The 26,327-nt window shown below is 37.1% G+C and overlaps 1 long non-coding RNA gene across 1 annotated transcript; it reads right to left on the reverse strand.

The window, feature by feature from the left end:
• On the reverse strand, window positions 1-25,732 carry LOC137058671 (uncharacterized). The gene is made up of 3 exons (XR_010900786.1): window positions 25,596-25,732; window positions 18,920-19,095; window positions 1-221 (listed from the first exon to the last, which is right to left on the reverse strand). It is a non-coding gene; the product is annotated as an uncharacterized lncRNA (long non-coding RNA).
• Window positions 25,733-26,327: the final 595 nt, after the last annotated feature.

Genomic DNA, 26,327 nt, shown 5'->3' on the forward strand with positions numbered 1-26,327 from the left:
TCCATGGAGGGTGAGGGGCCCTGAGGGCTCCAGGGAGGGCTGATGGGGGCGCACAGGAGAAGAAGAGGCAGAATCAAGCGAATGAGACAGTGTGACAGGCCTGCTGGGGTTCAGGGTGATGGGTGCTTGAGGCCTTCAACAAACTGATGTGCTGCCTCTACTGGATCAGAGAATGGCTGTGGAATAGGCAGACAGACTCCAAGCATACGTCCTCATGTGACCTGGAGGAGCCAGAAAGAAATCAATCAATCAACTTTATTTATATAGCGCTTTTACAATGACGATTGTGTCAAAGCAGCTTCACAGTGTTAAACAGGATAATATTGCAACAAAATTAGATTTGGCTGTTCAGTCGATGTTATCAGCTTATTTTAATTGATCATATAGCGACAATGTTGGCAGATACGTTTTATAGTTTATAGAATTAAATAAGACCTAATTAATTTTTTTAATTTTTTAATTTAGTTAAATAACTTCATAATTTTAGTGTCCCAAACTGAGCAAGCCAAGCCAAGCCAAAGGCGACAGTGGCAAGAAAGAGAGAGATGTACACTGATACTAACAAACTGATTATAAAAAAGAGCTTTTTTGTGTATTAAAAGACTCCCCTATCAGTATCCAGTTAAATGAAAAAAGGCGTATGAAAACAATGATGCTCAGGGCACAGATCATGTTCATTAAAAGCAGGCCATTGATTGTATTGTGCTACTGATGTGAAACTTGATAGGCCCTCACGTACCTGCAGCAGTGTTACTTTCAGCTTGATTTCTTCCAGTGAAAATGTCTATCAGATCCAATATCAAATGACATGACACACTTTTAAATAATTCAGCTGGTGGCATATAAAATCATTCGTGACTTTTTTGAGTTATAACATTCTGAAGCAGAAACCCTCTGGTGAGAATATTTCACACGCTTAATCAAGAATTTCGGTAAAGGATGTGTTATGACAACGCTAAAATATGATTAAAGCAGAGTAAAGCTTTTGGTTACTGTTGTTTCCTCAGACAAGCTTTACAGAACATCCAATAATAGGAATGAATTGGAGATATTTCTGTACAGTAAACAGATTCTTAGCCAAAACGTACTCATAAATGGTTAAATTGGATATTATTCTAACAAAAATGTATAATTAAAGGGATACTTTATCCGTGGAAAGATGAATGTGTATTTAAAATGGGTCATTTATGTAGTAAAAATGTGAATTTATTTTAGAAGTTGGTGCCTTCTTGACTGAGAAAAGCCAGAGTAGCTTCCATGTGGATGAAAGACAACAAGTCCCAGAATGCACTTGCTTCGGTAACATCACTTGCCCACTATCGGTAAATGCACTATCTGTAACATCACTTGCCCACCACCCCCACCATCGTTTGAATTTTTTTAGTAATAAAATCATTTCTTTCAGTTAGAGAACAGACACTACAATTAAAAACTGAACGTGTCTGCTCAATAAAGCATGAGCCGAACGAGAGTCGCAACACAAAGGCAGCAGGAGTCAGATCTCATTCATCACAAGAGCCAAGAGCTGACAGACAAGATGATCATGAAAGATTTGGTTTCAAAGAGAAATGCACCTATTTAAGTGAGTTTGTCAGTTTACCGTTTTGTTGTTGCATTTTTCATTAAGAGTAATAAGCTAATGAACCCACAATTCAAGAAACTCGCATCCGAATTGGAGCTAATTCTAAACCGAAATTAAATGAGCACGGCCGCACTGTCATTCATTCACGGCTGCACAGTCATTCACAGTGTGTCCAGTCTGGTGCGTTTACAGTTTATGCCTATGGAAGTTACTTTCATAGGAATTCATTGAAAACACACGCTATGCTCCGCACCGCTCCGTTATGAATGCCCGAGCCGCTGTGCACATTTAACATTCTGTGAGTGAGATGGACAGGTGAAAAACATGCAGCTCCTAATAATACCTGTAGTCTTCTTTAGCCTAAATGGAAATTTTTGTATAACATTTTTGTTTGTTTTTTCCAGAAAAAGAAATTCAAAAATCTCTCGTCTCAGGAGGACATGAGGGAGGGAAGCAAGGTCAGCAAGGTTTCTACTGACACTAACATGATGGTTCATCATGAAAACAGAGAAACCTCATTTAAAGATGCTTACAACTGAATCAGAACAGCATTGTAACGCATACTCTTCACTATACACAGTATGCACACAAATGCAGATGACACACAGGACAACTGCCAAATCGTACACATTGAACTTTCTACACAATATTTTATCCCAACATTTCATTCTTGGCTTCAAAATTCATAAATTAAGTTAAATTATGAAGCTCATGATGAACCAAAACATGTAAGAGCCATAAAATTTTGTTGGTCACAAAGTATATTTTCTCCAACAATCTAAAAGCCATTGGAAAAATCCTACAGGATTTTTATCAAGGTAACCAGGGTTGGCCTATATAAATTTGTCATCGCTGCAGTGCTCTGTACAAACTACTGTTGCACGATATACCGGTACTAGAAAAGTATTGCGATACCCTGCGATTACAAACGGCGATATGGACTTTTATTAGTACTGGTAGCCTACTTTAAGCAGGACAGTGCTAATATGAGCTGTATTTGAGCTGTATTGTATTGTCAGGAGAGCTCTGCTTCCACCGTTCACTAAACATTGGAAGTAGTAGAAGAGTTAAATATATACGCGCAGCGCATGACACAGAAGGCAACAGAAATATGCGCGCATGAGGAGAAAAAGAGTGGCGCGGGACGTGCTAGCGATACCGGACTCTGACCTGAAGCGCGCGCACACGCCTTTCAGACAACAAACATCCGATCGCCATTCAGTTCTTTCGCGGATTATAATTTGTGTTTGAATGGTCAAACATATGTAAAAATGCACGGTCTGGCGAGTATTCAGGTAAACACAGTCGGATATGTCTTTAGTGAACGTATACAGCTGAGGTAATTAGATCAGTGCAGGTCTTAAGCCAGACCTAAAATTCTGTGATAATGTTAGGCAAACAATAAAAAACAGAAAACCACCACATGCTTGGCTAAATAACTAAAATATATTTATTAAGAATCAGTGTAGAGTTAAATTATAGAGGGAAGACTAAGTAAGCAGTTTTCTATTTGATTATTTAATTTCTTTCTTGACTTGCTACTGTTAAATAGACCTAATCAAGCTAAAAATAAAGCACTGTTTTTGTCATATTGTTTGTAATTTGCATTTTTTGCTTATTTTTAAAAACATACAATTAAAAATCTATATTATAATTATAAGATTACATTTAAAAAATATTAAATTGGAAAAAAGTACATAGTGTAATGGAAGATCTTCTTGGACTGCACTTTGATATGACCCCAGCTTTGTACTTATTGAATCTCAACGCGAATTTTTGTTTTAAAAAGATGCAATACAACTATTTGTTGTTCTGATATACTTAGCTAAAAAATGCATTTTGCTACTTTGGTCTGCATCACAGGCTCCATCTCTTAAAATGTGGACATCTCAGATCGCTACATGGCTACCACTTGAAAAGCTTACTTACGACAAACATCAAAAATCCGAGAAATTTTGGCTGATATGGTCCCCCCTATGGGAATATATAAAGGAACTCCATTAACATGTATATCAGACTGCTATTAATATCTGTTTTGAAAAAATTCCTTTTGATTTATTTTATTTTTTATTTTTGATGCTCTAAATTAATGTAACTGTTTATCTGTGGCTGTTGTTGATTTACTATTATTTATTTATTTTTACTTCCTGTCTTTTTAGGTTTTGTATATTCTGTAACATGAATAGAACTGTATATTGTGTGTTGCGAAGGTATTAATGTAAATTTTTTACTGTGGGCAAATAAATAAAAAAATTAAAAAATTAAATTACTCGTATAATAAAATAAGATTTTGGTCATGCCAACCTGAAGTGAAAGGTTAGTGACATGATTGATAATGATGATCTCAGTAAAGATCTTCACACTGGCATGCAGTTATTAAAGCAATAAAAGAAGGGAATGGTCAAAAACCAGGGCAGGAACATGCTGGCCAAGTGAATTTTTAGTTAAAAAAAAAAAAAAACAATGAATAATAAGTTCTGTTGTTATATTATTTATATTACCTGTTTTTTGTTTGTTTTTACCATGGTATCGATTTAGTATCGGTATCTATCGAGGTATTTTAGTCTGGTATCGCATTGAAGTCAAAAATGTGGTATCGTGACAACACTAGTACAAACACTACATTTGTTGTTGATTTTTAAATATTGACCTAGGTCTTAAGTCATTCTGGTGTAAGACTGAAAAAACTAGTATATGCCGAAATGTCTGAATGAAGAACAAGGACTCTCTGAGAAAATAAAGGAAATTAGCATCTGAGCTTATTCATAGAGTTAGAGTCTCTGTCCGAGACGACATCACACTGAGTGAATCATCTATGAATGACTCTAATTTACATGCCTTTCCTTTCACATGAAACTTCCCCCAAACTACTGCTCCCACAAACTTGAGATCACCTGAAATGCACCAGAAATCTCTTTGTTACAATGTCAATCCTCACAATGCAGTATTATATGTGTTTGATATCGTTTGAAATGTCTCAGTGCGACTGGTACAAATATCTCAACTCCACAGAAGTAAACTAGAACATCATGAATGTTTTAAGGGTTTAAAGATATCTTTCCTTGGTGTATGGTGGGTGTGGCTTTCAGCCATTTGGCCTCTCTTCTAATCAAGTCTATAGAACTTGATCAATGCAAATTCCTATTGTGATGGGTATGTATCTGGTTCTGGGTATTTAAGGAAATGTTGCAAAGAGCTCAAGTCTTGACACTTTAAACCGGTCAGCCCGTAATGCTGGATGTCTCTCAAGATAGCCAGCATTATGTAGTTTTCAGAAGTCAGGTATACATTTCATTCTTTACTTCAGACTATTTGATGTTATATATGGATTACCTTTGAATTGACTATGTAATTGGCTTTATACATTTACCTGACTGTTAAATAAATTGTTACACTTTGATGGATTCTGACTTGCTCTGGAATTATTCAGGTTGGGTATAATTTCAACAAAGGGTTAAACGGAATAATTAAATGTGTACGTAAACTATTAAAAATGAATGACCAAATAACCAATTGGCATTCTAACCCAAATTCTAAATTATCATTAAATGGAGTCAGATAACGAGGAATTGGAATAAAATCCCCTTTTCCCCGCTGAAAAGACGAACGCGCAGCGAACTTCACCCGCCGATCGTTAGCCTCCATTGGGACGATTTGGGCGGCCTTACAAAATGGTGACCCCGACGTGATGTTGCAACTCTCTTACGAGCAACGTCTTTTCAGCGAAGTATTCGATTTTAAAATCAACAAGAGGTTTAAGCTTCTCTTTCTTCAGCTGTTCTGGTAAGTAAAATTCTTTTTGCCTTTTTAGAAATGTTTAGGGAAAAACAGACGCATCCCATATAGACACATTAATAGAATGGGTCGGAATACCCAATGTTAGACCGGAACCGCAATCCGGTGGGGTTTAAGAATTTAGATACAATCACATATCAGGGACATGATAGCGACAGCGCAGTAGAGGAATTAAAACTCGTGTTATGGATTTTAAAATATTTCTTTGTCTGCGTAGACCTACAACAACTAAACCTAAATTGGAAAAACATCTTCCAAACTATTTCCTGAGACTCGATAAGCATTTGTAAACTAGAGCGTTTTTAAAATCAGCTAAATGCTTTCTCCGTTGTTTTATTAGCTGCAACAAACTAACACACGATGAGAACGAGCAAACAATAGAATTAAAAATCTAAGTTTGTAAACAATTGGAAGGCATTTGTGATTTGATAGATACGCACGTTGATGCATTTGTTTATGAAAAACAAAGTTGGGAAAAACAGGCTGATGGCATATGCAACATGTAAAAATGAAGAGAACTTTTTGTTTGATCAAAATTGGCTACAGCTATTATTGCCACACAGCTAAATTACTCGTGGCTACAAATGATTAAGAGGTGGTACGATTCAAATCTAAGATTGATACACAGAATGATAGTGATGTTGTTACTGTATTTTTGTTAAGAAACCTCATGATGTTTCTGAGTGGCTCAGCGAGCACACGGGGCGTACCACGCCCACTCGGAGAACAAAGACTTTCTCTCTATGTTCAATGGGAGCGTTTAGCCAAATAAGTAACACCTAAATCTATCACATTTTGTAAATTCAGTTAAAATTGCCACTGTGCTGCCAAGCAGATTAGTCTGTAAATAGACTAAATCAAGCAAATAGGCATTTGTAATCTAAAAAGAGATACAACGAATGTGCTTGCATCAGTCTTGAACCAGTCTTTCATATTCAAATGTATTGGCATGAAAATAAAATCCGAAACCTCACTCAAAACAGAATTCGAGCAGGAATTTGACTGCACTCAGCATGTGCTGCTAGTTCATTGGATGTTAACAGCAACAGAGTCGCTCATTGAACTTAAGCCTGACTGTTGTCGTGCAATCAATGTACATGCCAGCCAGCTGTGACTGCAGGGCCGAATCAAAATCATTATCTTTAAGACACTTTGATAAATATGTTGTTGCGTTCGATTTAATTTTGATTTACTCTGAAATTATTGATTTTAGTGCATTAGGATGTATTGTTACCGCAAATCTGTCAGGTTAGTAACGGACTGGAGTTCAGTTTTTGGGTGGAGCTTTGAGGCACGCCGACTGAGATTCTAGAGTTCCGCCTAACGCTTGGTATTAGTTCGTATGCATTTTCAAATTTGTAATTGTACTAAACACGTGCGCATTGAACACACGATAGTTGTTTGTGTTAATAAAAACACCTAGGCTATTTAAGTTTATTCTTTAAAACACAAGATTGCTTTACTGTAAGTGTATGAAACACTTAGGATAAAGGTTGTAGATGCTATATGCATTCTAGACCATGTATCTTGAGAAAAACTGAATAAATGTGGTTCTTTGTTGAATTTGTTTGTCTCCCAGGTGGAGCATAGGATTGCCATGTGGCTACAGTGTTATTCAATTGCATTAACCATGAAAATGCTATAACGTATGTTGTGTTAATAACTCAGTGGATCATGTACATCCATGACACCACAAGACTACGCTCAGGTTAGTAACACGGACTAGAACACAGTTTTTCGGTGGAGCATAAAAGCACACCAGGCTGATGTTTTAGAGCTCCGACTAACACATTGGCGTTCAGATACGTAGACTTGGACTGCGGGTTGAAAGACTAAAGACGTCTTCCGTTTAGAACAATAACAAATTGTTAGACCAATCTAAATAGGGCAACCCTAATTCCTGATTGTTGTAATATTGCTCTAAATTACGTAGACGTGGAAAACCACGGCATGATTATAGAAAGTCACCATTAGAGATAGTAAGTTGGTCACTTGAATCTGTGGTGATGGTCATGGGCCTCTGATTGAAAGCAGTTTGCATTAATTACGAGAATTCAAACCCAAGGGGACTGAACAAAAATATCTTGGAATGATCAACGTGTAGCACGGGCGTCCAAGATATCAGTCGTATGGCCTCTACTGACGACCAAGACTGACGAGTTTGTGAATACTCATGTTATCGGAATCTTGGTTTACTGACTATAACGCAATATAAAAGATTTAACCTCTGTCTACTTGACCAAGACTGATAATTTTGTGATTATGGGCCCGCATACTGGAAAGTGCGAAGACCCTGTGACTCTAAGAACCTAATGAATGATTTCAATAAAGTAAAGAGTTAAGCAGAATAGTCAGACATTTATTCATATTTATAAAGTATTAGAAATAATTAAAACGTTTACATTATTGAGTCAGATAAAATATTGAGGTAATGCATAAAGAAATGTATTCGATTTTAATCTTGTGTTGCATTGGGTTAATTCCCAGTGCCAAAAGGGAGGGGTTGTGCTGTTATCTTTTGCCTTTACAAGAACACAGCTATATGTGTGGCACTGATAATAGCAAACCAATTCACCCTTCACCACAGAAGTACCTCAATTTTTTTTTTACAGGTCACAGAGACCTCAAATAATCAAATGTGTGTGCGACACCGTAAAACAAAATTCAATGCAGACAACACCAAAACAGGTGAATCAATTTCTGCCCACAGATCTGACTGTAAAGAGAGCAACTGGAAATAAAGCCATGGGAACCAACCCATCGGAATTCATGACAGTATGAGCGATAAAAGCTCTGATTAATCCAGAAAAATTCTCCAGCAGAACTGGGGTCTCTAATGCTCACAGCAGACTGTGAAGGCTCGACTGTAAGAACAGTTTTAAGGTGTCACACACTGTACTAAAACAACAGCAACAATTCAGACCTGGCCGATGAAACTCTGTTTCATGTGACAGCCAGGATGAAAATTGCAACAGACATAATAGTGCCATTCAAATAAGTCCAAACCTGACTGTGAAGCTGTTGATAATGTCAGAATTAACTGTGATTCTCTGCATTATTTTTGTCTCAGGTTTACAACTGCAATTCCTTGTAGGATGGACACCAAGATGGGGCTAACACCCCCATCAGAGCCAAAACAATGGAATTGTCAGAACAACCTGGAATGATGGAGATGGGTGCGAAAACACTTAATGGGGTCATTCACACTTCACAAAATGACCTACCAGTGTAGCACTGGAACTAAATTTTGCAACACAGATTGTTATTGATAAGACTCCACCCATCTCCCAAAAACAAACACAGAACACAGAACACACACCTCCTTCACTACACCCTCATATCACCTGAAACAGATCAAATCTGTCCAGGTTGTACACTACACATCATAGATGGCATAGAGTCCAAAAGTGTTACTTCACTAAAGATCTATTGTCCATCTTTTCACACCAACAGATCCAAATAGCTTCAAACACACAGGACAGTAGAGTTGGTCACATGATGACAATCTAACGAAGACACACACACACACACACACACACACACAGACACACACACACTCACTCTCTCACAGTCTCTCAAAGTCTCTCTCTCACACACACACACTCACACGCACACGCACACGCACACACACACACACACACACACACACTCACGCACACACACACACACACACTGTGACAAGGAATACACAATCTCCATTATTGTATGATTAAACATATTTAGATCTGCCTTAATTGCATTGGAAGATTCCTGAACAAACACAGTGGTTATTATATATATATGTATATCTTCATAATTGTGATTGAATATTGAATATTATTGATGATGTTATTATTATATGCATATCATCTATTTTAATATATAAACTGCACTGACTTTTTGCTGCATTTCCTTGGGTAATCCAGACCAAGAATACTTAAATTCCGCTGTCACTTTATCACAGTGATAGTGAAGAATTAGGTGATTAAATACCACCCCACCAATTATGACCTTAAAAAAACACTTGAGAGAAGGTGTACCAGTCGCACTGCTGACGTGAACCCACATTGTTTTTTATTTTTGTTTTCTTGCATTGTATGTTCTTATGCATTTCTCTATGGCTTTAAGTTCATCAGTGTTCAGTCGTTAAGTGGACATTAAGACTCTTTTCAGGTGTCAACTACGGAGAAGCCTTCCACCCATTGAAATCTACCCAGTGAACCACACCATTGGAGGTGTGAGAATTACACAAGGAGAGTCAGATTATCGGGAAGGTGCAGAAGCAGAAGCTTCCCCATGAAGAAGTGACACGTTAACTGAACATTCACCAAGGTCCGAGACTGACTCTATGAACATGCTGTGCTGAACCACAGGTAGAACACCTGAACACATTCACCCACCAGCTTAAACTCAAGCTACACACACCAGGTGAACAAAGAACCTTCCAAAGGGCTCTGCAGCTGCTAAGACAATTTCGTAATCTCAAGGATTGAACCAACGTCTAACCAACGTCTAACAGTGATCCCATAGGACCACCAGAGTTTGACCCATTGGGATCAAGAGGTGGAACTGTAAGACTGAAAAAACTAGTATATGCCGAAATGTCTGAATGAAGAACAAGGACTCTCTGAGAAAATAAAGGAAATTAGCATCTGAGCTTATTCATAGAGTTAGAGTCTCTGTCCGAGACGACATCACACTGAGTGAATCATCTATGAATGACTCTAATTTACATGCCTTTCCTTTCACATGAAACTTCCCCCAAACTACTGCTCCCACAAACTTGAGATCACCTGAAATGCACCAGAAATCTCTTTGTTACAATGTCAATCCTCACAATGCAGTATTATATGTGTTTGATATCGTTTGAAATGTCTCAGTGCGACTGGTACAAATATCTCAACTCCACAGAAGTAAACTAGAACATCATGAATGTTTTAAGGGTTTAAAGATATCTTTCCTTGGTGTATGGTGGGTGTGGCTTTCAGCCATTTGGCCTCTCTTCTAATCAAGTCTATAGAACTTGATCAATGCAAATTCCTATTGTGATGGGTATGTATCTGGTTCTGGGTATTTAAGGAAATGTTGCAAAGAGCTCAAGTCTTGACACTTTAAACCGGTCAGCCCGTAATGCTGGATGTCTCTCAAGATAGCCAGCATTATGTAGTTTTCAGAAGTCAGGTATACATTTCATTCTTTACTTCAGACTATTTGATGTTATATATGGATTACCTTTGAATTGACTATGTAATTGGCTTTATACATTTACCTGACTGTTAAATAAATTGTTACACTTTGATGGATTCTGACTTGCTCTGGAATTATTCAGGTTGGGTATAATTTCAACAAAGGGTTAAACGGAATAATTAAATGTGTACGTAAACTATTAAAAATGAATGACCAAATAACCAATTGGCATTCTAACCCAAATTCTAAATTATCATTAAATGGAGTCAGATAACGAGGAATTGGAATAAAATCCCCTTTTCCCCGCTGAAAAGACGAACGCGCAGCGAACTTCACCCGCCGATCGTTAGCCTCCATTGGGACGATTTGGGCGGCCTTACACTGGCTTTTACAGAAAGATTACGGACAAGCTCAAGGTGACGGCACACAATACCAGACTCACTGCCAACCAAACTCCTGCTAGAGGTGCCTACGTGTGTCCTTTCACATAGCCTCTAGGGCTCTCCTCATCTCAGAGAAAGAGGGAGGCCCATAGAGAGAGACAGAGAGAGAGAGTGATAAAACAAGAGAAAGTGGGAGAGACAGAGAGAGGAGGAACAAAAGAAGTCTTTTATCAGCCTATCAGAACGGACACACTTGAATTACGGCTTAAGTTAGGGGGAGGGGCAAGTTCAATGTTCAGAAAGCATGCGTTTGGCTGAAAGCAGCGTGCACTCTGAACCGGCCGTCTCCTAGGAGATCTGAGGACTGTGAACGTGCGGCTTGGTCACATGATGCATCCGTCAGTGGGTTTTTATGGGCAAATAAGGGCTCATGCAAACACGTACACACGGACGTCTGTATGCATGTATACAGTGTTTCAGTTCCACTGAACACCAATGACTGAGTTTTTAAAAGTTTACAACATAACCAACGTTTGTTTACAGGTGTCTCACTCTTAATAATCTAGTAATTATAAATCACATTGTAAACAACACAAAGAACACATTATCACTAATTCACTAAATTTCTTTTTAGTCCAATTTCAGTGATTTTGAGTCTACTTGATCCACTTTTCTTTGGTTTTTGCTACAGCAGGACTCACACTACTGTAACTGTAAGTCAATAAACATTTCTTTCCATCAAAATATGTGCTATGCTAAAAATCTAAAAACTTTCAAAAAACCTTAAAACTGCTTAATGAGAATCAGTTATTTTATGAATATATATGCAGTTCAAAGGGAAAATCCTTATTTGCACAGTTTTTCCTGATAATCTTGACATTCCCTGTCTTTAAATATATTAGTTGACCAATATTGTTTTTAAATGACCAATGCTGATGCCAAAATATCTTGAGGTGGCAGACACTCATAATGCCAGTATTAATATAATGCAACTTAATGATAAAAAATGATAATAAAGTAATAAAGTTAAATAATGAAATTATTTAATTCAGAGAACAGACAATAAAAAAAAACTGATGTTACTCCTTAGATGATCGCGGAAGATTTGGTTTCAAAGCGAAATGTAAAAGCGCCTATTTAAGTGAGATTGTCATTGTAAGTTGGGTTTTTCATTAAGAATAATAGGCTAATGAACCCACATTGTAAGCAACCCACCCCTGAATAGGCAAAACCGAAACTAAAATGGCCTCACAGAGCACGCATTAATGGAAAAACTTTTATTCACGGTGTGTGCGCACTGGCGAGTTTTCAGTTCATGCATATGGAAGCTTAACTTTCATAGGAATTCATTGAAAGCACTCACTTTGCTCCACTCCGTTATTAATGCCAGAGCGGCTGTGTCCATGTTACTTTCATTAGATAGAATTAGTGATTAAAAAGCCCAGCCAATGATACCGGTATTATCAGTGTTGTCACACGTCGATTAACCGGTGGGAAAATATCCTCACAGTCACATCCCTAGCTAGGTAATTTACTTTATAATGTTTTAAATCTGGATATTTTTCTTACACAAACGCATCGTTTCACTCCAGGAGGCCTTTATTAACCCCCCGGAGCCGTGTGGAGCAGTTATATGATGATAGATGCACTTTTATGGACTTCAAAAATGGAGCAACAATTCATTGACCAATTACACAACATACCATAAGAAAAATATATTCATGTTTATTCTTTAGGAAGAGATGATCGTCTTTACTCACACGTCGCGCCTTGAACTGACGTGCCTAGAGTAATCTCTCACGTCACATTAAAGAGCGTCAAAACGGCATTTATCGTTTGAATTTCAAGATAAAATGGACAGAATACTTAATATGTTAGTGTGGGAACTCAGATTGAAGTGTGTTCCACGTGTAAAACAAGCAAACTGTAAACTGTTAAAGACTGCATTCGGAAACCCACGTGCACTTAACCGAAAGTACTGTACTGAAACGTTACAGCACTAATTTGACTCCATTTCAGTGATTATGCTTGTAATAATTGTTCATCTCAGGACTAATTCTTTGCGACTTAGGAAATTTGTGATAATGTGTTTGTGTTGTTTCATTCGGTTTACAATGTGTTTTATAATCGGAATATCTGCAAATATTTTATGGAATTTTTATGCTTTAAAGTCAAAAACCTACAGCACCTTAAAATGCAATACAACACTTACATGAGAAAAGAGCAAAACTCAATATGGCAGATGGCAACATCTGCTAAGGCAGATACAAATATTTGAAAACTGTATGTGATTTATGCACTGAAAAGCCTATTGATACATTTTGGAAGTGACATAATTAATTGTGAACTAACTCTCTTGGCAATAGACTGAGGCATGAGAATCGAATTTCAAACATCTTTAAAATAGTGAAATATCCACAAATTAACCAGCCTGGTTGATATATCAGCCTAAACAGAAACAGAAAGATTCACATCTAGAACAAACAGTTAGTGCAAGGAGAAAAACAAGGAAGTACAAGCTCAATTTCTGTAAATTACTGTAAGTTACAAGAATATTTTCCTAGAGCTTGCATCAAACATATCAGGTAGGTTAATAACCGGCAATAAACCATGACAATTCAGATCAACAAAGGTTGTGGTTGGATACAGCTATAGTACAATAAGGCACAATCAAAATTAGATTAAATATTGATTTTGAATTGAAAATGCATAAGGAATAATCCATTACCTTCTGCTTGATCTTTAAATAAGAAGTGCTAAATAAGTTTGTACAGTCTGAAGTCATGCAGTCAGGATGTTGGCTCTCAAAAGTAAGATCAGGTGTTTCTAAAGAGATCTAACGGAAGAACTGTGTCTCTGCCCAACAGGTGATAGATAAGTTTCTCCTATCACAGCTGTATCTGATCATGTGTGCCGACTACACAAACAATCCCCATTGCCTACGAGCAGTCCTGCACACACTCTCTCTCTGACTTAAAAGGACAAATAAATCATAAAAGTACAAACAACCTTTTATTCTGATCTGAATGAATAGGATTATCAGCTCAATATACAGTAAGTAAAACTTTGATGATGCAATATGCAGTTGAATACTTTTGCAATATTGTTACATTTTCAAAATTACACAATTTAGCTAAAACAAATATGAAAATTGTTGTTTTTGTTCTGTTGTTTCAAACCAAATGCACATTTATTCCTGTACAGTAGAAGGAGCAGCTCAGAGAAACCATTCAGCTCTGCTGCCATTCTGAATTGCAGAAGAATAGGATATGAGAATAAAGTTCAACACTCTTACTTCAGCAATAAAAACTATAAATGAAACAGAAATGGGATGTTTATCTAAAGTCATTTGTGCTTATTAGTATGGTTAGATCATCGAAGGTCAGCAGCAAAGACATAAAGTGATAAAGTGAGATTAAATACATAAAGTATATTTGTGTAATTAAACATTATTATTGCAAGTTTGTGTGAAATTCTGAGTTTGCATTTCACTGTTTTTTATTTTATTTTGAGAAATACTGAATACATTTTTGTGCAAGATGCATAAGATGGATGCTCACATCTACTCTAGAACTACAATAACAATGATGTTCACACACAGCGCACACAACGCCTCTGCGCTTACTCCAGATTTCTTTTAATATGGGGCAGAAGAGTAGCCTGACAAGCTAGCCTGGATGCCAGCCGAACTCAGCCCCGCCCACAACATTTTTAGGTCGGGCAGTTCGGTCTGGCCTTGCTCTATAGAGGAGTAACAGAAACTGTTCGGACCAATGAAATCATCAGGGCGGGCTTTAGACGACGGACAGATGATCAACAGTAACGTAATCATGCACATCATCAAAGGGGCTTGGATTATATTTTTTCGAATCCTAAACGGAGAGCTTGTTTGTATATGCATTCACCTTCACAATTTCTCTCAAAAATGATGATCATGTTGGGTAAGTACTCTGTGTATCATTAAATTATTTTATTTTTTTACAACACCGGCAAAGATCGTTTATTCCAGCGCACGTGCAGACAGGGTTGACAAGTTTTTACAACAAAACCCGCCAACTACTAGCCCTAAACAATAGCTTCTCGGGGGGTTTTCCGGGGGAAAATGGCGTTTGGGGGGTAAAATGTGTGTTATTTTGGCAAGGTTTCCTGCTAAAATTCGCACTCATGGGTCTATATATCACACAATAGTCGCTTCAACCCGCGGACATAGAAAACAACCGCAGAAAAAAATGCGGACTTGGCAACACAGTGCAGTTGAACTCTGTCTGTTGACATTTGACAATACGTCGCTTCATTGGTCTGATTGGTTGTAGGTCTATCCAATTGAGGTCTTTCCACATCAAGATGTTTGGTCGGGAAACTCACCATTGACAGGGCTCAATCCGAGGGGCGGGATAAACGGTTGTCTTTCAAACTCCCTCTGCACGCGATAGGATAGCGCTACAACCAACCAGAGCAATGAAGATGAAACGGAGCTTGTTGACAGATTAAACATTCACCGTATCCGGTCGGCAAAACTCCGAACACATCTTCCCTTCTTAAGAATGACTTCAGTGCCGTTCTTTTCTCAGAGAAAAGCTTAACTCCAAGTCTTCCAGAGTCGCGGTCAAAGCTGATTCGAAAGACGGCCATTCACCAGTTTCTGTGTTTACTAGAAGCACGCAAACGCAACTCGGCTGTCGTCATTATGGCCCCGCCCACCGACTCTATACACGATGTGATTGGCCTGACCAGAGTTTGGCGTTTACAGCTCAGAAGGGTATTGAGAGTTGCTAGACGACACTCGCGGGCAAATTAGATTTGCTGCCGCTAGGGTGCGTCTAGATTTCTAGGCTAGCAGAAAAGAGTAAATAAATGGAAAAACGAAGTAACTATCAATACTTATTTGAAAAAGTAACTTAGATATTTGGCTGTAAATTTAAAACTAATGTGTTACTTTACTAGTTACTTGACAAAAGTAATCTGATTGCGTAACTTGCGTTACCCCCGACACTGCAGAATATAGGTTTGGAAGATAAGAATACGAGTATGAAACTTTTTTCTTTAAACTGATCATTTAAAGGGTTAGTTCGCCTAAAAATGTAAATTACCCCATTAACTTACCCTCAAGCCATCCTAGGTGTATATGACTTCCTTCTTTCAGACAAATACAATCAGATTTATATCACACAAAAAAATGTCCTGGCTCTTCCGAGCTTTATAATGACAGTGAATGGGGGTTGAGATTTTGAAAACCAAAAAAGTGCATCCATCCATTATAAAAGTAATCAAGGAGATCAATAAAGGGCTTCTGAAGCGAAGCAATGTCCATATTTGTGTCCAAAAAAATCCATATTTAAAACTTTATAGACTAAAATAACTAGCTTCCGACAGACGGCTGTATGCATTGATTTTAGGCGAAAGATTAACCCTTGACCTGACGCATGAAGCATTGACGAACGCAGAGGATAGAGCGAAACAAAAGTCACGAATGCACATCAGTACTTTTATAATGGAAGGATGCACTTTTTTTACTTCAAAATCAGGACCGCCATTTACTTCTATTATAAAGCTTGGAAGGAATAAAGATTTTTTTTAATATAACTCCAGTTGTGTTTGTCTGAAAGAAGAAAGTCATATACAGCAAGGATGGTTTGAGGATAAGTAAATCATGGGATCATTTTTGGCAAACTATCCTTTAGAAGATGCTCTGCACAGTTAAAATGGGTTCAATTAAAACGGTTGTAGATTTTCAGCGCTCATATGAGACTTCAGGACAACAATAAGTGTAGTTAATTAAATATGTACAGGAACAATTTCAATCAAAAACGAAAGCTATCCAATCATGGTAAAGTTTATTTGCTTGAAACCGAACACTGACTCTGACAAGGCTAAGTAATAAATATGACATCACCTCTATCCATCCAGTCCCTCCCTTTCTCTCTGACAGGTGGTTTGTTCAGGTTTTCACCTTAATGTAAATCACATCTAACAAAGAGTGGACTGGGTGCGTGTTACACATTAACCTGAGTACATGAATAATAAAAATCGTCCTAACGCTACAAATAAAAAGTTACAAATTATAGGTCATTAAAGTTCCCCCGTTTTTTCCTCAAAGATGATATAGTTATATGAGACCTGAATATGAGAGAAGATCGACAATCATACAGTAGCCGTAGCACAAAGAAGAAAATGTGATGTGTGCTGAGAAGCTGGGTGAGGATCTTACAGATTAAGATGGTCATGTATTGAACTACATCAGCGCATATAAAGGTTATCAGCTGATCTGCTACAATGTCCTTGACTTTTTCCTACCAGCAAGGTAGAAATAGAATACAATAAATCACATAATACTTATTTAAAAGCTTTTTTATGCTCACTAAGGCTGCATTTGATTTGATATTTTGATCAAACATACAGTAAAACAGACATATTGTGAGCAATTATTACAATTTAAAATAACTATTTTATATTTTAATATATTTTAAAATGTAATTTATTCCTGTGATGGCAAAGCTGAATTGTCAGCATCATTACTCCAGTGTCACATGATCATTTAGAAATAATTCTAATATGCTGATTTGGTGCTCAAGAATAATTTATTATCATTATCGGTGTCAAAAACAGTTGTGATGCTTAATATTTTTGTGGAACTTATGATACATTATTTCAGGATTCTTTGATGACGAGAAAGTTCAAAAGCTTTTGTTCTAGCAGCGTTTGTTTGAAATATTTTAAACAATACAAGTCTTTACAACCACTTTTAATAAATTGAATGAATCCTCGCTGAAAAAAAGTATTAATTTTAAAAACGTACTGATTCCAAACCTTTTGTAAAACATTTTCTATACGACACAAAGTGTAAATTCTAGATTGAACACACATAAACACCAGTTTGACACTGATTACTATGCTCTTTGCCAAACTCCAAATGTGTCCAGTTATTCAGTCATTTTTAGTTGGAGGTCATATGAAGCTGACAAAGATAGTCAATCTCTCCTGCTCCTTCTATTCTTTGTGGAGACAAAATTACAACAAAACTGTTCATAACCCAACCCTGGCACAGCCTATCATTAAAACACTGAACTAAAAAAACTGTGAGTTTGTGAAATAAGAATTTACATGACAAATAGCCTATTTAAGAGTTATAAAAATATATTAGAGTTAATGCAATAGTTCATAAAAAATAAAAAAAAAGTTCATTTACTCACCCTCATTCCAAAACTGTATGACTTTCTTTCTTCTGTAGAACATAAAATGCGATGTTTTTGAAAGTGTTTTTGTCATTTATACAATGGAAATCAATGGGCACCAATACTGTTTGGTTATCAACAGTCTTCAAAATATCTTTTTTTGTGTTTTGCAGAAGAAAAAGTCATACAGTTTGGAATAACATGAGGTTATGAGTTATTAAAGATTTTAAGGGGGGGAACTATCCCTTTAAGAAAAAAGACTAAACTTCTAAGCCCCATTGTTGAAGTATATTTAGATCAGTCCTCTGAATATTTGTTTAAAAAAAATAATAATAATAATGTTAAAATAATGCTAAGCTCCTTCATTAAACAATGAGCAATGTTGTGACAATACAAATCCCTTAAGAGCTATATACTATAGTATGTGTTATATGGTATTTAGAAGTCCTTAAATAAGCAATTACATATTTGTAATATTATAATATCGTAATGTCTTTTTTGTAGTATTATTAATAACAGTTGTGACCTTTTGTGCAATTAAAACACAAAAACTAAACAGTGCCTAAATGGTCTGTAAACAAACTGTAGATATATCACATTTCGATGTGTTTCCAATTTAGTGTTTCTATGGTCTCCACAATGTTAGAAACTAAAACAGACTGCACCAAAGATGTCATGTCCATCTGTGTCATATCCCATAAACATCTACAGCAACACAGCAGCAGGTCGAAGCACAACTGAGGGTCCCGTAACAGGATGCCCGGACAGCTGAGAGCTACAACTGAGAGTCAGGCACATAAAAGAAGTCTAGAGCTACTTACAGAAACTGATAGATGATCTCTGCATTGGGTGAAAGGAAAGCCGCTCTCTGTGGGACAGAAGATAGGTCACACACAGGAGCCTGTGTCTTTCTTGAAATTGTCCTTTAGACCTGCTCAAGGTTGCCCTGTCTTGTTGTGCTCACTCTATCGACTGGCCTGTTCACTGAGAAGAATTTCTGAATAGAGCGATAGGGAGGGTGGAGTAAGAGGAGGGGGCGGGAGCAAGAGAGAGAGAATAAAGGGAGGCAATCTGTGAGCCGGCAGTCTGGCAGCTCATATAGCTAAAAGCAGTTTCACCACTGCCAGGTCAATTTAATCAAATGGCTCAATTCATGGAACCAACAGATTTACTGATTATTAATTTAACCTATATCATTCATTGTACACTCATGAATGATTTGTGGACACCTTTGATTATTATTAAATTGATTATTAAATTGCAATACTCATTACATTAATTTGATAACATTACACACTGATGACTGAATCACTCATTTATGTGTGTCAGTGATTTCCAATCATGATATGGCTGTATGTGACAAAGACGCTTGCATAGCAGAATCTTCGGCTTCTGCTAGTTTTTATGTTGCATGGGTTATTTTTAATTTATACTTAAAGGTGTCAAGACATAAAATTTACCTGTACCTAGTCTCTTTATGAGTCTTGGGTGTGTTTTGGGCGTAACTTGCAATAAATCAACCAGAATGGGGCGGCAATGGCTCAGTGGTTCATGTAGATTGTCTATAAACCAAAAGGTTGGTGGTTCGATCCCCGGTTCCACCTGACCAAGTGTCGAGGTGTCCATGAGCAAGACACCTAACCCCAGATGCTCCCGACGAGCTGGATGGTGCCTTTCATGGTTGACACCGCTGTTGGTGTGTGAATGGGTGAATGTGAGCCAAGATAAAGCGCTTTGGATGGCCATAGGGTCTGTTAAAAGTGCTATATAAATGCAGTCCATTTACAGAGTCTCCCATTCCCTTTCGCTATTTAGGCGGAAATTGCAAGCGGAAAGAAAAGAGAACGCCGTGTCCCTGTGTGTGTTTAAGCAGAGTGTACAAGCGTTGTGCATCCGCCTATAGGTGCATATTTCAAATGTACTCTTTAAATAAATAAAAATTAAACGCAATACTTTTTTTGGTCAATTGCCTCAAAATAGCAAAGTACCAACAATGCCTGAACACCTCGTTTTCAGACCAGCAGACCAACAGATGGCCGCGAGTGTATTTGCTATTTAAACAACATGGTGCAGGACGGAAAAAAATTATAACAGCGTCAGGCTGAAACTAGCTAAAAAACACTGCGCCGGGTATATGGGCCCATAAGAGGTCTTTGTACCATTAAAATGTGAATGGGCCTTTAACAAAGCATTTATTTAATCAAGCTCAAAAAAACGACTCGTTTGGATAATGCGGCAACCTCCCCCAGTTTTTGTTGAAGCCAATACGGAAGTGACTTAAACTGCAATTCATCGACTGGCCACTAAGGACAGGCTCCAGAAGGGAGCAGAATATCATTGAGCCCCATGTTAAAATCATAGACAGTAAAAAAAATGGACACAGCAACCCCATAGACTTTAACGGCGAAAACTGAAGTCAATTAGAACTCACTTTCTGATCGCTGAGTGTACTGCGAAGCCTCAGACTAAGTTTGACGATGTAGATGTGATGTAAGCATCTTGTCTGACAGTTGTAAGTCTTCTAGTAGTTGTGGAAAGTATAATCTGAATCACGTTGTTTAAATGTTTTGATAAAAGGTACAAGGTAATGGAGCCTTTTATACATTGTTGGGTTTCTTTAGAAATAAAAAATGGACAAATGAGTCTTTAAACCCCTCAGATGTAAATTTATTCGCTGTCAAAGTGATTCCAAAATGAATAGGAGTCAATAGGATGCTAACAGCAGGTGATGGCTTGGTTAGCAATGGCCGCCCCTGTGAAAGGTTCGCTTTCCGGGGGCTGGATTACCCCCTTGGATAAAATGCCCAAATTTAAGCAGAAAAAACATAGGCCTATTTACAGCCAAGTACAAATTGTGTTTTTGGTCTATATGGCTAATTTTGACCTTCATGACAACTGTGATGGGGTGATTTTTTTTAATAACTCATCCGTTTACGTTATATAAAGCTTTAAAGTTCTGCCTAATTAAGTGAGTGCCCACTGTGAGTGACAGGTGGATCGCTATTTATCCGCTGTCTGTTAGTCATCGCGTCACCTCAGCTCCGCCCACGTCCCACCTCTCTGCCCATGGGTGACATCACGGACACTACGTCCATATTTTTTTTACAGTCTAGGGTTTGGATATTGTGGGATTTGTAACATCACACAGTCAAATACATTTGCATATGACTGCCTCCAGAGCAAGACATTGTCGAACAGATTTACTTCACCACAGCATAGCCCACTGACACTTGCCTACACCTTGACAAAAGCATTAGAACCCATTATAATCACAGACACTGAATGCTGACAATGAATTTTGGCAATATCACGATTAAACTTTACCTCATGTACCCTATCTTCATACTAATGTGATTAAGTTCATAATAATAATAATAACCATAGTTGCAAGGATTCATTTTAAATAATGAATAATCAATCATAAAAAATCTCTCAATTTTAAGTTGAAAGTTTTTGTTTTCAAAATATAGTTTATTGTTTTGTGTACTGTAGAGTCAAGAAGACAGTGACAGTCAAAGTATGACTGATTATTAAAATGAAGATAAATATGAGAATATTGCATGTATTTAGAATAAATACCTATATAAAGTCAAACTTCTTCCCAAAATGTCACATCTAACTGAATTTTAAATTCATTTTGATTTAAGATGAATATAATATTTGTTTGTTATGAAAGAATTTTCCTCTAATGCATGTTCGAAAGTAGATAAAAAAAGTCTATAGAATCAAAAATACCAATACTACATGGTTACGTTAATGAAATCTTTTACAAATTGCATCCATAAATTCATAAATATTGGATTCAAAAAATAAATTCAACAGCAGCTGACTCGAACAAAGACAGGAGCGGGGGGGGGGGGGTTGTGGAGCAAGAACAAAATCCTCTGATCAAATAGATTAAGAACAAATATTTTGTATTGTTCAAACTATATAATGACAGTGCAGGATATTTTCCTTCAATATAACAACTACTATTCAAAAGAGGAACAAAGTTCATATGTCTCCTCATGATGTTTTCCACGAGTCCAGAATAAAACTCTACCCTCTGAGTCACCACTTATTTTAACATCCTCCTGGAAACACTGTCTATGTCCCTGTTCTTTCTCTTCCACAACAATAGGAGCAGGAGCACAAACAAACAGAGATCTCTGTTTTGCATTTGATGGCAAAGGCTTTATTTAGCTGAGCAGGACTGACCACACACAGCAAATCAAAGACCAGGTGCGGAGAGCTGATGCTCTCATGCTGTATTTAAATGAATCCATTCAGAGAACAATAGTCATGTTTACAAGCACATGTTCCAATTAAAGTCCATATTCTGGTTACAACTATATTCCAGTTAAACTTACATGACTTTTATGGTTCATGATTAATAATACTTACATTTGTATATGTGCACATTTTCATATATAAAAGAGTTGATATTCTGAATAAGGTGTTTACAATGGCAGTTGTGTGTGTGTGTGGGGGGGGGGGGGGGGGGGGGGGGGGTATTATGACAGGCATATGCCAGGTGTCTTATTCAGATTTCTAGAAACTGGAAAATTGCCATTTTACATTATGCAAACATAATGAGAATATGACCCAAATTGTCATATATATTCTTGTGCATGTAAACCAGTCAGTGAATCTGTTCGGGTGTGTCTACATCTATCGGTTGCTGGGTGTCATTTCAGAGAGAAAAAAATCTACAGAAGCCAGTACTCAACTCAGGGCAAAGTCCATTTCAAACAAAGCACACTGTGTAAAGGGATAAAAAAAAAAAACATTAGCCTAGAAATATGTGTCACGTGAAAATATTTCACCTACATTCATGTTCATAATTTCCACTTCATATTTGATTCTAGTTGATGAGTAAGGAGTGTCACAGAGCAAATACTTAATGTCTTTCCAGCTAACAGGAAACGTTCTGGGTCAAGATTCTCTCAAAGCTCTGAACAAACATTCAAACATCTATAGTTAGCCCAAGTATAGCCCAAGTCATTCAATGTTATTTGGTCATTAATAATGTTATCAAAGCGTTATATCTCGATATTTTCTGGGATTTTCTCGATAACGATAATTAGACGATATTTTGCTGAGTGTGTTATTGTAATTCTACCTTGGTTCTGGTGATCAGCTGACTCCTAAAGTTTTTGATATTCTTCATATTCTGTGTGGTGGTCAGTTACCATCTTTTACAAAAAGTTTAAATGTGTTTTTTTACTTTTATGAGCATTTTACCTTTATTTATATTTATTTTGAAGTGCATTTGAAGTGACATTTACACAGACTGTTTAATGAGCTTAGAGGTGACAAATAACCTGTAGTAATGCCTAAATAATATTTTACATTTTAAACACATTACGTTGAATATTGATATTTGAAATGATTTAAAATGTGAAAAGATTCTTTAAATGTGAAACTAAAACTGCCACTAGACGGCAGCAAGTTACTATTAATGAGTGAGTTATTGATATTCAACAGATTCATTCAAACGACTGATTCATTCAGGAACGAATCATTTGACTATATCTCTCCCTGCGTCCCAATTCGCATACTATCCATACTAAATAGTACTCGAAAATAGAATTAGTATGTCCCAAATTGTAGTATGTTGATCTTCAAGACTACATCACGTAGTGTATGCGCACACACACATTCTGGGTGTGTGTGTGTGTGTGTGTGGGATTTACTTGATAATGTCAGATCGCACATCATTAAAACGACCATTACGGTATTATCGCAAACGATATATATCGCACACCACTAGCTGGAAGTTCTACCACACGTTCCTAATATTAGGATCCGAAGGAAGCTTATCCAGCGACTGTGTTCTTCCACAACCAGGAATAGCGCAATATCTTGCTATCATCCTCTGCATTTTTATTGTTGTTGGTTAGCGCAACCCGATCACCTCCATGAGTTTGTGGCTCTGGCTACTGAATTAGACGTACCGTAGAGGCGGTCTTTCGTCACACGATGACGTAAACATGCGGCACAGGATCGTTTTCTGGGCCTGGTGTCTATAAAAGCTTTTCTTTGACTAACAAGGACGTTTTCAGCTCTGAAACTTACAGGAAATTACCATGACCTTTTATTTATCAAAAGCTCAAGGGAAAGTTGATTTCTCAGTTCATCACCCCTTAATGGAAACATTATCAAAACGTTATTAGAACATTTTTTTAATTGCTCGCTAAACAATACGTAATTAAAATGAGTGCAATAATTTGTTATCCTGTAAGCTTCTGACACTTTTACTTACTTTTTTAAATTGCTTACACACAATTTGTGAATCTATGGCTCAATTTATTGAAACTCTACACACAAAACCACAAAAGAAGCACACAACATGCAAAACTTCACACATCTCTTGTGAAATCAAACTCAAAACTATTTTAACTCTTTCAAAAAATGTTGGTTTTGATTAGTAACGTTACACACAAACATCCAATTATTAGGCACATACACGCCAATCACACACAGATGAGAAACATAACAATACTGTATTTTGTATTTTGCACAGCACAAATAGGCCTACATTGTATATATATATATATATATATATATATATATATATATATATATATATATATATATATATATATACAGCAGCACAACTGTGTTATTGAACTTAATCAACACACCTTTGGCATGTTTCTGTTTTACAGGAGAATGTGTTACTATTGTGAAGCTGCTTTGAAACACTGTATTGTAGCACTAAAAGGTGACAATTTACCGGTAGGCTTTATATTCATGTAGGCCAATTAAATGGCAGTGTTTTCAAATCGAAACACGAGAGATGTTAGTTTTGAGTGGTGTGTCTAATGTAGAGAACTGTTTTGAGTTTTGCACACAACAAAAAACGTTTTTTTTTTCAGTTCCAAACTAAGTGTAAAGTGTAATAATGCGTGTTTGAATTTGCGCAAACTTGGTCTGAAGATTATAGTGATAGTGAATGCTTCCACAGAGTGGGTCTCGAGTTTCACTTTTTGTGAGTAAGCAATTTGAAAAAAACTGTTAGGCTATACGTAGGCTATTATTTTTGAAAGGGCTCAGCACAGGGCTGTAGTAGGGGAAGGTGGACACCGGTATTCAACTGTAAGCTGCCATTGCGGATGGCACGGGTCAGAAATGCGCTATGCCATTCGGGTTTACTCACTTAAGCTAAAGCGCACCGAGTAGGCTAAACAGAAAACGTTTATTTAACTTGTCCATAAGTGAACAAGTGAGGAAGTGCATACGAAAAAGAAAATGTATAGGCCTATTAATGAACAATTATTTAGCCTACTGCAAATACGCGCGCTTAATCCTGTTAACCGTTATAAACACACTCAAGTGAACTCAACTGTAGTGCTAGATATTTGTTATCAAATGCATGAGTAGAGATGAAAAGTCCCACCCTGCCAAACAACGAGAACAGTCTCCTCTCTGTCCAACTAATTCATCTCATGAATAAGGTGCCAAGTAGCCTAGTTCATTCTGTTGACATTTTATGTATAAATGCGTGAAACTTACGTTTCTTGTTTGTCCTCCTTTGTCCATGTATCGTTTATAATTTTTGCCCGGGGTGAAGTTTGTCGGAAGCGCCTCAGGTTGTCAAGAGCCCGTGAGCAGATCCGCTGTGAACGCGCTGTGCTCGTGCTCCATCAGAGGTCGCTCCATCACTGAGGAATGCTCAGCTGTTCATCTAAAAACGGAGTGTCAGATGTGCTGTCAGGAGATCCATTTAAGTGAATTGAAACTTTTCGTGGGTTTCTGTGTTAAGGGGTAATATAATCCGTTAAATTAACCCATTTTTTACCATTCATCTTAATGACATAAATATAAAGATTTCTGTTGTTACTTGGTCTGTAGGCTACAATGGGGTGAGTTGTAGCTTGGGAGATAATGTTCCAACCGTACAATAACTTTATTTAAGAACAAAGAAGTGATCAAATAAAAATGACAAAAATATATATTTTAGGATTTTAAGTTCAGCAAAAACCATTACCGTGCGTGTTTGTGTGAGTGTATTCCTGTCACCTAAGGGTTCAGCTGTTTCCATCCACCTATTTTTAGGTGAATTTTGAGATATCACATGGGCTACAAGATGTTGAATAGAAACGTCAAGGTGATATAGATATAAATATAGAAAAAAGAAGATATCAATTAAATTAAATTGTGCACCAAAAAATAGCCCAATTGAGGTTGAATGTTTTTATCCGATAAGACATGCACATAAACTAAGATGGAAACACATTTACCAAA

Source organism: Pseudorasbora parva, chromosome 22 (assembly GCF_024679245.1).
Source record: "Pseudorasbora parva isolate DD20220531a chromosome 22, ASM2467924v1, whole genome shotgun sequence".
NCBI lineage: Eukaryota > Metazoa > Chordata > Actinopteri > Cypriniformes > Gobionidae > Pseudorasbora > Pseudorasbora parva.